Source organism: Heptranchias perlo, unplaced genomic scaffold, assembly GCF_035084215.1.
Source record: "Heptranchias perlo isolate sHepPer1 unplaced genomic scaffold, sHepPer1.hap1 HAP1_SCAFFOLD_244, whole genome shotgun sequence".
NCBI classification, from domain to species: domain Eukaryota; kingdom Metazoa; phylum Chordata; class Chondrichthyes; order Hexanchiformes; family Hexanchidae; genus Heptranchias; species Heptranchias perlo.
The window spans coordinates 375,356-388,648 of NW_027139256.1; the positions used below are offsets into that span (position 1 = coordinate 375,356).

General features: G+C 51.1%; 1 protein-coding gene and 1 non-coding gene across 2 annotated transcripts in view; both read right to left on the reverse strand.

Annotated features, from left to right (window-relative positions):
* Nucleotides 1-13,293, reverse strand: part of LOC137310346 (zinc finger protein 850-like) — a 34,954-nt gene that overhangs the window by 1,796 nt on the left and 19,865 nt on the right. The gene's annotated exons all lie outside the window — the stretch shown is intronic.
* On the reverse strand, nt 3,266-3,337 carry trnad-guc (transfer RNA aspartic acid (anticodon GUC)). Its single transcript has one exon. It is a non-coding gene; the product is annotated as a tRNA-Asp (tRNA).

Consider the following 13,293-nt stretch of genomic DNA (forward strand, 5'->3'; position numbering starts at 1 on the left):
TTCAATCCGGGTTGAAAATCCAGAACAGAAAGGTGCAGTTTTTAAAATCATCGATTTAGAAAAGATTCTCCATTAAATTCATGCATTAATCTGTTGAAAAATAAAAGGAATGAACACTCACAGCCTCCCTGCTCCTGCCCCTTTACCAGCTGCTGCAGACAATGGAGGGAGAGAGAGAGAGGAAGGAAGAGAGAGAGAGAGAGAGGGGGAGGGAGAGAGAGAGAGGGGGAGGGAGAGAGAGAGAGGGGGAGGGAGAGAGAGAGAGGGGGAGGGAGAGAGAGAGGGGGAGGGAGAGAGAGAGAGGGGGAGGGAGAGAGAGAGAGGGGGAGGGAGAGAGAGAGGGGGGGAGGGAGAGAGAGAGAGAGAGAGAGAGGGGGGGAGGGGGAGGGAGAGAGAGGGGGAGGGAGAGAGAGAGAGGGGGGGAGGGGGAGGGAGAGAGAGAGAGGGGGGGAGGGAGAGAGAGAGAGGGGGGGAGGGGGAGGGAGAGAGAGAGGGGGAGAGGGAGAGAGAGAGGGGGAGGGAGAGAGAGGGGGAGGGAGAGAGAGAGAGGGGGAGGGAGAGAGAGGGGGAGGGAGAGAGAGAGAGAGGGGGAAGCCTCCATGCACCGACATCACCTGGACAAGTCCCGCCCCCACCTGCTGGCTCCGCCCAACCGATATCCACTCGCCCCATTGGCCGTCAGCTCACGTCAATCATATGACTCATTAGGCATGCCTCCACCTTGGGTTGATTGACAGGCGGTCGGCAGAGGCCTGAAAATCCCATCCAAAACATATTCCGCTGGGGGAAAAAGGGTGTAAAAGAAATGACAGCCATCCGTGGCTCAGTGAAGAAATTAAGGATAGTATCCGACTAAAAACAAGGACATATAAGGTAGCCAAACTTAGTGGGAGGATAGAAGATTGGGAAGTCTTCAAAAGACAGCAAAAAGTAACTAAAGGATTGATTAAGAAAGGGAAGATAGATTATGAAAATAAATTAGCAAAAAATATAAAAACAGATAGCAAGAGTTTCTACAGTTATATAAAAAGAAAAAGGGTGGCTAAGGCAAACGTAGGTCCCTTCGAGGATGAGACCGGGAAATTAATGGTGGGAAACATGGAGACGGCAAAAATGCTGAACAAATATTTTGTTTCAGTCTTTACAGTAGAGGACACTAAGAATATCCCAACACTGGACAAACAGGGGACTCTCGGGGGGGAGGAGCTAAATACGATTAAAATCACTAAGGAATTGGTACTCAGTAAAATAAGGGACTCAAGGCGGATAAATCCCCTGGACCTGATGGCTTACATCCCAGGGTCTTGAGGGAAGTGGCAGGAGGGATTGTGGATGCTTTGGTAATAATTTTCCAAAATTCTCTGGACTCAGCAAAGGTCCCGGCAGATTGGAAAACTGCTAATGTAACACCGTTATTTAAAAAGGGTAGTAGGCAGAAGGCTGGAAATTATAGGCCAGTTAGCCTAACATCTGTGGTGGGTAAAATTTTGGAGTCTATTATTAAGGAGACAGTAACGGAACATTTGGATAAACATAATTTAATAGGACAAAGTCAGCATGGCTTTATGAAGGGGAAGTCGTGTCTGACAAATTTGCTTGAGTTCTTTGAGGACATAACGTACAGGGTGGATAAAGGGGAACCAGTGGACATAGTGTATTTAGACTTCCAGAAGGCATTCGACAAGGTGCCACATAAAAGATTATTGCTCAAGATAAAGAATCACTGGATTGGGGGTAATATTCTGGCATGGGTGGAGGATTGGTTATCTAACAGGAAGCAGAGAGTTGGGATAAATGGTTCATTCTCGGACTGGCAACCAGTAGCCAGTGGTGTTCCGCAGGGGTCGGTGCTGGGTCCCCAACTCTTTACAATCTATATTAACGATTTGGAGGAGGGGACCGAGTGTAACATATCAAAGTTTGCAGATGATACAAAGATGGGAGGGAAAGTAGTGAGGAGGACATAAAATACCTACAAGGGGATATAGACAGGCTGGGTGAGTGGGCGGAGATTTGCCAGATGCAATACAATATTGGAAAATGTGAGGTTATGCACTTTGGCAGGAAAAATCAGAGAGCAAGTTATTATCTTAATGGCGAGAGACTGGAAAGTACTGCAGTACAAAGGGATCTGGGGGTCCTCGTGCAAGAAAATCAAAAAGTTAGTTTGCAGGTGCAGCAGGTGATCAAGAAGGCCAACGGAATGTTGGCTTTTATTGCTCGGGGGATAGAATATAAAAACAGGGAGGTATTGCTGCAGTTATATAAGGTATTGGTGAGACCGCACCTGGAATACTGCATACAGTTTTGGTGTCCATACTTAAGAAAAGACATCCTTGCTCTCAAGGCAGTACAAAGAAGGTTCACTCGGTTAATCCCGGGGATGAGGGGGCGGACATATGAGGAGAGGTTGAGTAGATTGGGACTCTACTCATTGGAGTTCAGAAGAATGAGAGGCGATCTTATTGAAACATATAAGATTGTGAAGGGGCTTGATCGGGTGGATGCGGTAAGGATGTTCCCAAGGATGGGTGAAACTAGAACTAGGGGGCATAATCTTAGAATAAGGGGCTGCTCTTTCAAAACTGAGATGAGGAGAAACTTCTTCACTCAGAGGGTAGTGGGTCTGTGGAATTTGCTGCCCCAGGAAGCTGTGGAAACTACATCATTAAATAAATTTAAAACAGAAATAGACAGTTTCCTAGAAGTAAAGGGAATTAAGGGTTACGGGGAGCGGGCAGGAAATTGGACATGAAGCTGAGTTCGGATCGGTCAAGGCCCTGTGGGTGGTGGAGCGGGCCCAGGGGCTGATTGGCCGGGTCCTGCTCCTACTTCTTGTGTTCTTTAGATTTGAGGTTAGGATCAGATCATCCATGATCTTATTGAATGGCGGAGCAGGCTCGAGGGGCCGATTGGCCTACTCCTGCTCCTATTTCTTATGTTCGTATGTAATAGAGAGAGATAGAAAGAGACAGAGGGAGAGAGAGAGACCGTGATAGAGAGAGACTCTATCGCTCTCTGTCACTCCCAATGTCTCTCTCAGGATCAGTATCTCTCTCTCTCCCTCCCTCTCCCTAATACCCGCACATCTGAGATTCACAGGTTCAATGAAGGAAACAGATGGGAACAGATTTAAACCCTTCAACAGACGGGCCCCAAGAATTCAGTCCCCAAACAGTCTCCGCAGGGTTTTTACACATCAAATATTGGAGATAAATTGGAAGAGGAATGAAAGTGAAGCTTTTAAAGGCAGGAAAAGTGCAACCTCCCCGTCGGGGAATTGAACCCCGGTCTCCCGCGTGACAGGCGGGGATACTCACCACTATACTAACGAGGAACCGGTGGAGGAGTTGGATGGACACTCACCACAGATGGTGTGAGACACGCTTCATGTTCCAGGGAATCTATTTTAATTATTTATTTGACGACAGTTTGTTTAACTTTCCACGGGCCACTGTTGAAAGAAGACTCACCTTTCACATTTCCATCTCGTGTTAATCAAGGTCCAGAATAAAGTGATTGGGGAGCGCAGGAGAGAGAGACGCTCTGAAAAGAGGAGAGAAGGTGAGACAGATACACACACACACACAGACACACACACACATAGATACATTACACACACAGACAGACACATTTCACACAGACACAGAGGGAGACACACTGCACACACAGAGACACACACACAAGGACACACACACAGACGGAGAGAGAGAGAGACACACAGACACATTACACACACACACAAGGACACAGAGACACATTACACACACAGACGCAGAGACACACACAGACACATTACACACACAGAGACACACACACAAGGACACACACACAGACGCAGAGAGAGAGACACACAGACACATTACACACACAGAGACACACACACAAGGACACACACACAGACGCAGAGAGAGAGACACACAGACACATTACACACACAAGGACACACACACAAGGACAGAGACACATTACACACACAGACACAGAGAGAGACACACACAGACACATTACACACACAGAGACACACACGCAAGGACACACACACAAGGACAGAGACACATTACACACACAGACACAGAGAGAGACACACACAGACACATTACACACAGAGACACACACACAGACAGAGACACATTACACACACAGACGTAGAGAGACACACAGACACGTTACACACAGAGAGACACATTACACACACATTACACACAGACACATCACACACACACCGACACATTACACACACACCGACACATTACACACACACCGACACATTACACACACACCGACACATCACATACACACACAGACACATCACACACACACAGACACATCACACACACACCGACACATCACACACACACCGACACATTACACACACACCGAACACATTACACACACACCGACACATCACATTACACAGGCACAATATACACACAGAGACATAGACACACACATTACACAGAGACACACACACACATTACACAGAGACACACACACATTACACACACACACACATTACACACACACACACACATTACACAGAGACACATTACACACACACGGAGACACACACACAAGGACACACACACAGACAGAGAGACACAAAGACACATTACACACACACACTGACACATTACGCACAGATACAGAGAGACACACACACTGACACACTACACACACAGAGAGACATATTACACAGACACACCCCGACACATTACATACACAGAGAGACACACAGACACATTACACACACGCAGACACACAAAGAGACAGACACATTACACACACACAGAGACACACACAAGGACACGCACAGACACATTACACAGAGACACACACAAGGACACAGACACATTACACACACACACACATTACACACACACACACGGACACATTACACACACACACAGACATACTGTTAAAGGCAGCCATTCACACATACACAGCCAGATGCAAACACAAACAGACACGAATGCACTGACACAGATACTCTCGCACACACACACACACACACACTCTCACACATACCTACACACAAAGAGTGGCTTAGCCGTACAGAGAGACAGACTGTCGGGAACTTGAAATGATTTTCGTTCCATTCCTGTCGTAGATTTTGTGAAATCTTGCAGATCAATTAAAATGAGCGTGAAACTAGAGATGCAAAAAGCCGGGGAATTTTAATCCCGGTCACAATAACTAATTCTCTCGGCAGTTTGCTGGAAGTCGAAACGCAGAGATGAAAGATGAACCGTAGTCGGCAGGATTCGAACCTGTGCGGGGAGACCCCAATGGATTTCTAATGCACTCGGCCACGACTACTGGCAGGTTTTAAAATGCTGCTCAGTTAAAATCGCAATGATCCATCGCTCTGCAACTGACAGGCCCCAGAAATCCAGCCCCCAAACAGTCTCCGCTCAATAATAAGCTGCAAGTGACAAACTCCCGTTGGATTTTCTCCCAAAATCTATTTTTCTCTCTTGGGTTTTTCAGCCGCTCAGCAAAATAGACTTGAAATTCGTGGCCTAAAAAAAATCACCATCTCCCCGTCGGGGAATTGCACCCCCCTCAAAAAGGGGTTGCTGCACAATCACCATGGACGGCGTCAGGCACAGAATCAAAGAAAGGTTACAGTTCAACAGCAGGCCATTCTGCCCACTGAGTCCATGCGAGAGCAATCCAGCTAATCCCATTCCCCCGGCCCCTATCCCCGCGCTGTACCTGACCCTGGGAGTGTTTGATGGGACAGTGTAGAGGGAGCTTTACTCTGTATCTAACCCTGTACCTGCCCTGGGAGTGTTTGATGGGACAGTGTAGAGGGAGCTTTACTCTGTATCTAACCCTGTACCTGCCCTGGGAGTGTTTGATGGGACAGTGTAGAGGGAGCTTTACTCTGTATCTAACCCTGTACCTGCCCTGGGAGTGTTTGATGGGACAGTGTAGAGGGAGCTTTACTCTGTATCTAACCCTGTACCTGCCCTGGGAGTGTTTGATGGGACAGTGTAGAGGGAGCTTTACTCTGTATCTAACCCTGTACCTGACCCTGGGAGTGTTTGATGGGACAGTGTAGAGGGAGCTTTACTCTGTATCTAACCCCGTACCTGCCCCTGGGAGTGTTTGATGGGACAGTGTAGAGGGAGCTTTACTCTGTATCTAACCCTGTACCTGACCCTGGGAGTGTTTGATGGGACAGTGTAGAGGGAGCTTTACTCTGTATCTAACCCTGTACCTGACCCTGGGAGTGTTTGACGGGACAGTGTAGAGGGAGCTTTACTCTGTATCTAACCCTGTACCTGACCCTGGGAGTGTTTGATGGGACAGTGTAGAGGGAGCTTTACTCTGTATCTAACCCTGTACCTGACCCTGGGAGTGTTTGATGGGACAGTGTAGAGGGAGCTTTACTCTGTATCTAACCCTGTACCTGACCCTGGGAGTGTTTGATGGGACAGTGTAGAGGGAGCTTTACTCTGTATCTAACCCTGTACCTGCCCTGGGAGTGTTTGATGGGACAGTGTAGAGGGAGCTTTACTCTGTATCTAACCCTGCACCTGCCCTGGGAGTGTTTGATGGGACAGTGTAGAGGGAGCTTTACTCTGTATCTAACCCTGTACCTGACCCTGGGAGTGTTTGATGGGACAGTGTAGAGGGAGCTTTACTCTGTATCTAACCCTGTACCTGCCCTGGGAGTGTTTGATGGGACAGTGTAGAGGGAGCTTTACTCTGTATCTAACCCTGTACCTGACCCTGGGAGTGTTTGATGGGACAGTGTAGAGGGAGCTTTACTCTGTATCTAACCCTGTACCTGCCCTGGGAGTGTTTGATGGGACAGTGTAGAGGGAGCTTTACTCTGTATCTAACCCTGTACCTGACCCTGGGAGTGTTTGATGGGACAGTGTAGAGGGAGCTTTACTCTGTATCTAACCCTGTACCTGCCCTGGGAGTGTTTGATGGGACAGTGTAGAGGGAGCTTTACTCTGTATCTAACCCTGTACCTGCCCTGGGAGTGTTTGATGGGACAGTGTAGAGGGAGCTTTACTCTGTATCTAACCCTGTACCTGACCCTGGGAGTGTTTGATGGGACAGTGTAGAGGGAGCTTTACTCTGTATCTAACCCTGTACCTGACCCTGGGAGTGTTTGACGGGACGGTGTAGAGGGAGCTTTACTCTGTATCTAACCCTGTACCTGACCCTGGGAGTGTTTGATGGGACAGTGTAGAGGGAGCTTTACTCTGTATCTAACCCTGTACCTGCCCTGGGAGTGTTTGATGGGACAGTGGAGAGGGAGCTTTACTCTGTATCTAACCCTGTACCTGCCCTGGGAGTGTTTGATGGGACAGTGTAGAGGGAGCTTTACTCTGTATCTAACCCTGTACCTGCCCTGGGAGTGTTTGATGGGACAGTGTAGAGGGAGCTTTACTCTGTATCTAACCCTGTACCTGACCCTGGGAGTGTTTGATGGGACAGTGTAGAGGGAGCTTTACTCTGTATCTAACCCTGTACCTGACCCTGGGAGTGTTTGATGGGACAGTGTAGAGGGAGCTTTACTCTGTATCTAACCCTGTACCTGCCCTGGGAGTGTTTGATGGGACAGTGTAGAGGGAGCTTTACTCTGTATCTAACCCTGTACCTGACCCTGGGAGTGTTTGATGGGACAGTGTAGAGGGAGCTTTACTCTGTATCTAACCCTGTACCTGACCCTGGGAGTGTTTGATGGGACAGTGTAGAGGGAGCTTTACTCTGTATCTAACCCTGTACCTGCCCTGGGAGTGTTTGATGGGACAGTGTGGAGGGAGCTTTACTCTGTATCTAACCCTGTACCTGCCCTGGGAGTGTTTGATGGGACAGTGTGGAGGGAGCTTTACTCTGTATCTAACCCTGTACCTGCCCTGGGAGTGTTTGATGGGACAGTGTGGAGGGAGCTTTACTCTGTATCTCACCAGAGTGGGGACTCACTCCGCACTGCGCATGCTCCAGAAAGGGGGACTCACTCCGCACTGCGCATGCTCCAGAAAGGGGGACTCACTCCGCACTGCGCATGCTCCAGCGGGCCTCCACTGCCGTTGCTCGGATACCGAGCCCGGGTACAAAGTGGCCGTCGGTCGAAGAGTCGGAGCCGCCGCTCCCTTCCCCTCCTCCCGGCGGATGGTGAGTTTTACCGGTTGCGATCCGGGAGGGGGGAAGCGGCGGAGAGAATCGACAGTTTAAAACAAAATACGAACCTCCTCCTCCTCCCCGGCGGTCCCCCGAGGCCTTTCGGGCGGCAAAAAACGGAGCGGTTTGCGGCTCGCGGCGCGTCTCCTGAGGGACGGGAGACACGTGATCGGCGGGGGTGGGGGGGGGGGCGGGACGGGGCTCGGCTGATTGACGTGAACCAGGACCAATGGGGAGGGAGATGGCGGCGGGACTCGGCTGATTGACGTGAACCAGGACCAATGGGGAGGGAGATGGCGGCGGCGGGACTCGGCTGATTGACGTGAACCCCGACCAATGAGGAGGGAAGACCGTGGCTCGGCTGATTGACGTGAGCCCGGACCAATGGGGGAGCGAAAGGGCGGTGGGCGGCCCGGACCAATGGGGAGAGGGGGAGAGGGCGGGACTTAGACTGTGGTGCACAGTTGGATTGAGGGAGGAGTTTGAGGAGGAGTTTGGAGGATTGAGGGAGAAGTTTGGTTGATTGAGGAGAAGTTTGGCGGATTGAGGAGAAGATTGAGGAGGTTTGGCGGATTGAGGGAGATGTTTGGTGGATTGAGGAGAAGTTTGGCGGATTGAGGAGGGGTTTGGTGGATGGAGGTGAAGTTTGGCGGATTGAGGAGAAGTTTGGCGGATTGAGGAGGGGTTTGGCGGATTGAGGAGAAGTTTGAGGAGGTTTCGCGGATTGAGGGAGAATTTTGGCGGATTGAGGAGGGGTTTGGTGGATGGAGGTGAAGTTTGGCGGATTGAGGAGGGGTTTGGCGGATTGAGGAGAAGTTTGGCGGATTGAGGCGAGTTTGGCGGATTGATGGAGGGGTTTGGCGGACTGATGGAGGGGTTTGGCGGATTGAGGAGGGGTTTGGCGGATTGATGAGGGGTTTGGCGGACTGATGGAGGGGTTTGACGGACTGATGGAGGGGTTTGGCGGACTGATGGAGGGGTTTGGCGGACTGATGGAGGGGTTTGGCGGATTGAGGAGGGGTTTGGCGGATTGATGGAGGGGTTTGGCGGATTGATGGAGGGGAAGTTTGGCGGATTGATGGAGGGGTTTGGCGGATTGAGGAGGGGTTCGGCGGATTGATGGAGGGGTTTGGCGGATTGATGGAGGGGTTTGGCGGATTGAGGAGGGGTTTGGCGGATTGAGGAGGGGTTTGGCGGATTGATGGAGGGGTTTGGCGGATTGAGGAGGGGTTTGGCGGATTGATGGAGGGGTTTGGCGGATTGAGGAGGGGTTTGGCGGATTGATGGAGGGGTTTGGCGGATTGAGGAGGGGTTTGGCGGATTGATGGAGGAGTTTGGCGGATTGAGGAGGGGTTTGGCGGATTGATGGAGGGGTTTGGCGGATTGATGAGGGGTTTGGCGGATTGATGGAGGGGTTTGGCGGATTGATGAGGGGTTTGGCGGATTGATGAGGGGTTTGGCGGATTGATGGAGGGGTTTGGCGGATTGATGGAGGGGTTTGGCGGATTGATGGAGGGGTTTGGCGGATTGATGAGGGGTTTGGCGGATTGATGAGGGGTTTGGCGGATTGATGAGGGGTTTGGCGGATTGATGAGGGGTTTGGCGGATTGAGGGGGGGTTTGGCGGACTGAGGAGAAGTTTGGCGGAATGAGGAGAGTTTGGCGGATTGATGGAGGGGTTTGGCGGATTGATGGAGGGGTTTGGCGGATTGATGGAGGGGTTTGGCGGACTGAGGAGAAGTTTGGCGGAATGAGGAGAGTTTGGCGGATTGATGGAGGGGTTTGGCGGATTGAGGAGGGGTTTGGCGGATTGAGGAGGGGTTTGGCGGACTGATGGAGGGGTTTGGCGGATTGATGGAGGGGTTTGGCGGATTGATGGAGGGGTTTGGCGGATTGATGGAGGGGACGTTTGGCGGATTGAGGAGGGGTTCGGCGGATTGATGGAGGGGTTCGGCGGATTGATGGAGGGGTTTGGCGGATTGATGGAGGGGTTTGGCGGATTGAGGAGGGGTTTGGCGGATTGAGGAGGGGTTTGGCGGATTGAGGAGGGGTTTGGCGGATTGATGGAGGGGTTTGGCGGATTGAGGAGGGGTTTGGCGGATTGATGGAGGGGTTTGGCGGATTGATGGAGGGGTTTGGCGGATTGATGGAGGGGTTTGGCGGATTGATGGAGGGGTTTGGCGGATTGATGGAGGGGTTTGGCGGATTGAGGAGGGGTTTGGCGGATTGATGGAGGGGTTTGGCGGATTGAGGAGGAGTTTGGCGGATTGATGAGGGGTTTGGCGGATTGATGAGGGGTTTGGCGGATTGATGAGGGGTTTGGCGGATTGATGAGGGGTTTGGCGGATTGATGGAGGGGTTTGGCGGATTGATGGAGGGGTTTGGCGGATTGATGGAGGGGTTTGGCGGATTGATGAGGGGTTTGGCGGATTGATGAGGGGTTTGGCGGATTGATGAGGGGTTTGGCGGATTGATGGAGGAGTTTGGCGGACTGAGGAGAAGTTTGGCGGAATGAGGAGAAGTTTGGCGGAATGAGGAGAGTTTGGCGGATTGATGGAGGGGTTTGGCGGATTGAGGAGGGGTTTGGCGGACTGATGAGGGGTTTGGCGGACTGATGAGGGGTTTGGCGGACTGATGAGGGGTTTGGCGGACTGATGAGGGGTTTGGCGGACTGATGGAGGGGTTTGGCGGACTGAGGCGAAGTTTGGCGGATTGATGGAGGGGTTTGGCGGATTGATGGAGGGGTTTGGCGGATTGATGGAGGGGTTTGGCGGATTGATGGAGGGGAAGTTCGGCGGATTGATGGAGGGGTTCGGCGGATTGATGGAGGGGTTCGGCGGATTGATGGAGGGGTTTGGCGGATTGAGGAGGGGTTTGGCGGATTGAGGAGGGGTTTGGCGGATTGAGGAGGGGTTTGGCGGATTGATGGAGGGGTTTGGCGGATTGAGGAGGGGTTTGGCGGATTGATGGAGGGGTTTGGCGGATTGATGGAGGGGTTTGGCGGATTGATGGAGGGGTTTGGCGGATTGAGGAGGGGTTTGGCGGATTGAGGAGGGGTTTGGCGGATTGAGGAGGGGTTTGGCGGATTGAGGAGGGGTTTGGCGGATTGAGGAGGGGTTTGGCGGATTGAGGAGGGGTTTGGCGGATTGAGGAGGGGTTTGGCGGATTGAGGAGGGGTTTGGCGGATTGAGGAGGGGTTTGGCGGATTGAGGAGGGGTTTGGCGGATTGAGGAGGGGTTCGGCGGATTGAGGAGGGGTTCGGCGGACTGATGGAGGGTTTGGCGGATTGAGGAGGGGTTTGGCGGATTGAGGAGGGGTTTGGCGGATTGATGGAGGGGTTTGGCGGATTGATGGAGGGGATTTGAGTGATCCTGGGATTTGGATCCAGTGGATTCAGAGAAACTATTCCCTCTGGGTTTCTTCTGTTGTTGGGGGAAATCCAGAAGAAGGAGGCACCATTTTAAAATCACTCCTTAGCTGTTGTCTCGTCTCGGAGACATCCACGCTCCAAAGAGGCCGGCACAGGCACGACGGGCCGAGCGGCCTCTTCTGTGCTGTGTCCTTCGATGATGTGCTTAAAGCAAATCTGATTTATTGGCCTTGTATATTGAAGTCCAGTCCAGAGGTTATTGGGGTTACCAACATCAGCATCGTTGGACCCCAGCTGCCACAATTAATGTGTGGAGATGCCGGTGATGGACTGGGGTTGACAATTGTAAACAATTTTATAACACCAAGTTATAGTCCAACGATTTTTATTTGAAATCTACAAGCTTTCGGAGGCTTCCTCCTTCCTCAGGTAAATGTTCAGGAGCTCCTTGAAGCCTACGCATTTATAAATCACAGAACAATACATGGTGTTTACAGACTGCCCCTGCAACTGCCCGTTGCCAAGGCAATCACCGTGTTCAGACAGAGAGGTGTCACCTACAGAACCCCCGAATACACACTCAACAAAAAAAAACAAACAGGAAAAAAAACAGAGAGAGAGAGGCAGAAACTGGCTTTCTCTGCCTTCCGGAGAAGGCAGAGAAAGCCAGCAAATTACCCATTATATTAAAAACAGATAGCTTTTGTTCGCTGGTGGGGTAACGTGTAGCGTGGCATGAACCCAAGATCCCGGTTGAGGCCGTCCTCATGGGTGCGGAACTTGGCTATCAATTTCTGCTCGACGATTTTGCGTTGTCGTGTGTCTCGAAGGCCGCCTTGGAGTACGCTTACCCGAAGGTCGGTGGCTGAATGTCCCTGACTGCTGAAGTGTTCCCCGACTGGGAGGGAACCCTCCTGTTTGGCGATTGTTGCGCGGTGTCCGTTCATCCGTTGTCGCAGTGTCTGCATGGTCTCGCCAATGTACCATGCTCTGGGGCATCCTTTCCTGTAGCGTATGAGGTAGACAATGTTGGCCGAGTCACAGGAGTATGAACCATGCACCTGGTGGGTGGTGTCCTCTCGTGTGATGGTGGTATCTGTGTCGATGATCTGGCATGTCTTGCAGAGGTTACCGTGGCAGGGTTGTGTGGTGTCGTGGACGCTGTTCTCCTGAAAGCTGGGTAATTTGCTGCGAATGATGGTCTGTTTGAGGTTGGGTGGCTGTTTAAAGGCGAGTAGTGGAGATGTGGGGATGGCCATAGCGAGGTGTTCGTCGTCATTGATGACATGTTGAAGGCTGTGGAGAACATGGCGTAGTTTCTCCGCTCCACCAGCGAACAAAAGCTCTCTGTTTTTAATATAATGGGTCATTTGCTGGCTTTCTCTGCCTTCCGGATGTTTCTGCCTCTCTCTCTCTCTTTTTTTTTCCTGTTTGTTTTTTTGTTGAGTGTGTATTCGGGGGTTCTGTAGGTGACACCTCTCTGTCTGAACACGGTGATTGCCTTGGCAACGGGCAGTTGCAGGGGCAGTGTGTAAACACCATGTATTGTTCTGTGACGTACAAATGCGTAGGCTTCAAGGAGCTCCTGACATTTACCTGAGGAAGGAGGAAGCCTCCGAAAGCTTGTAGATTTCAAATAAAAATCGTTGGACTATAACTTGGTGTTGTAAAATTGTTTACAACAATTAATGTGGTTCAACCCCGGCTTTTATTATAAATGGTGAGAACTGGGAACTTGTGGAGGTGTTAAGAGACTTGGGAGTCCGGGGGGCACAC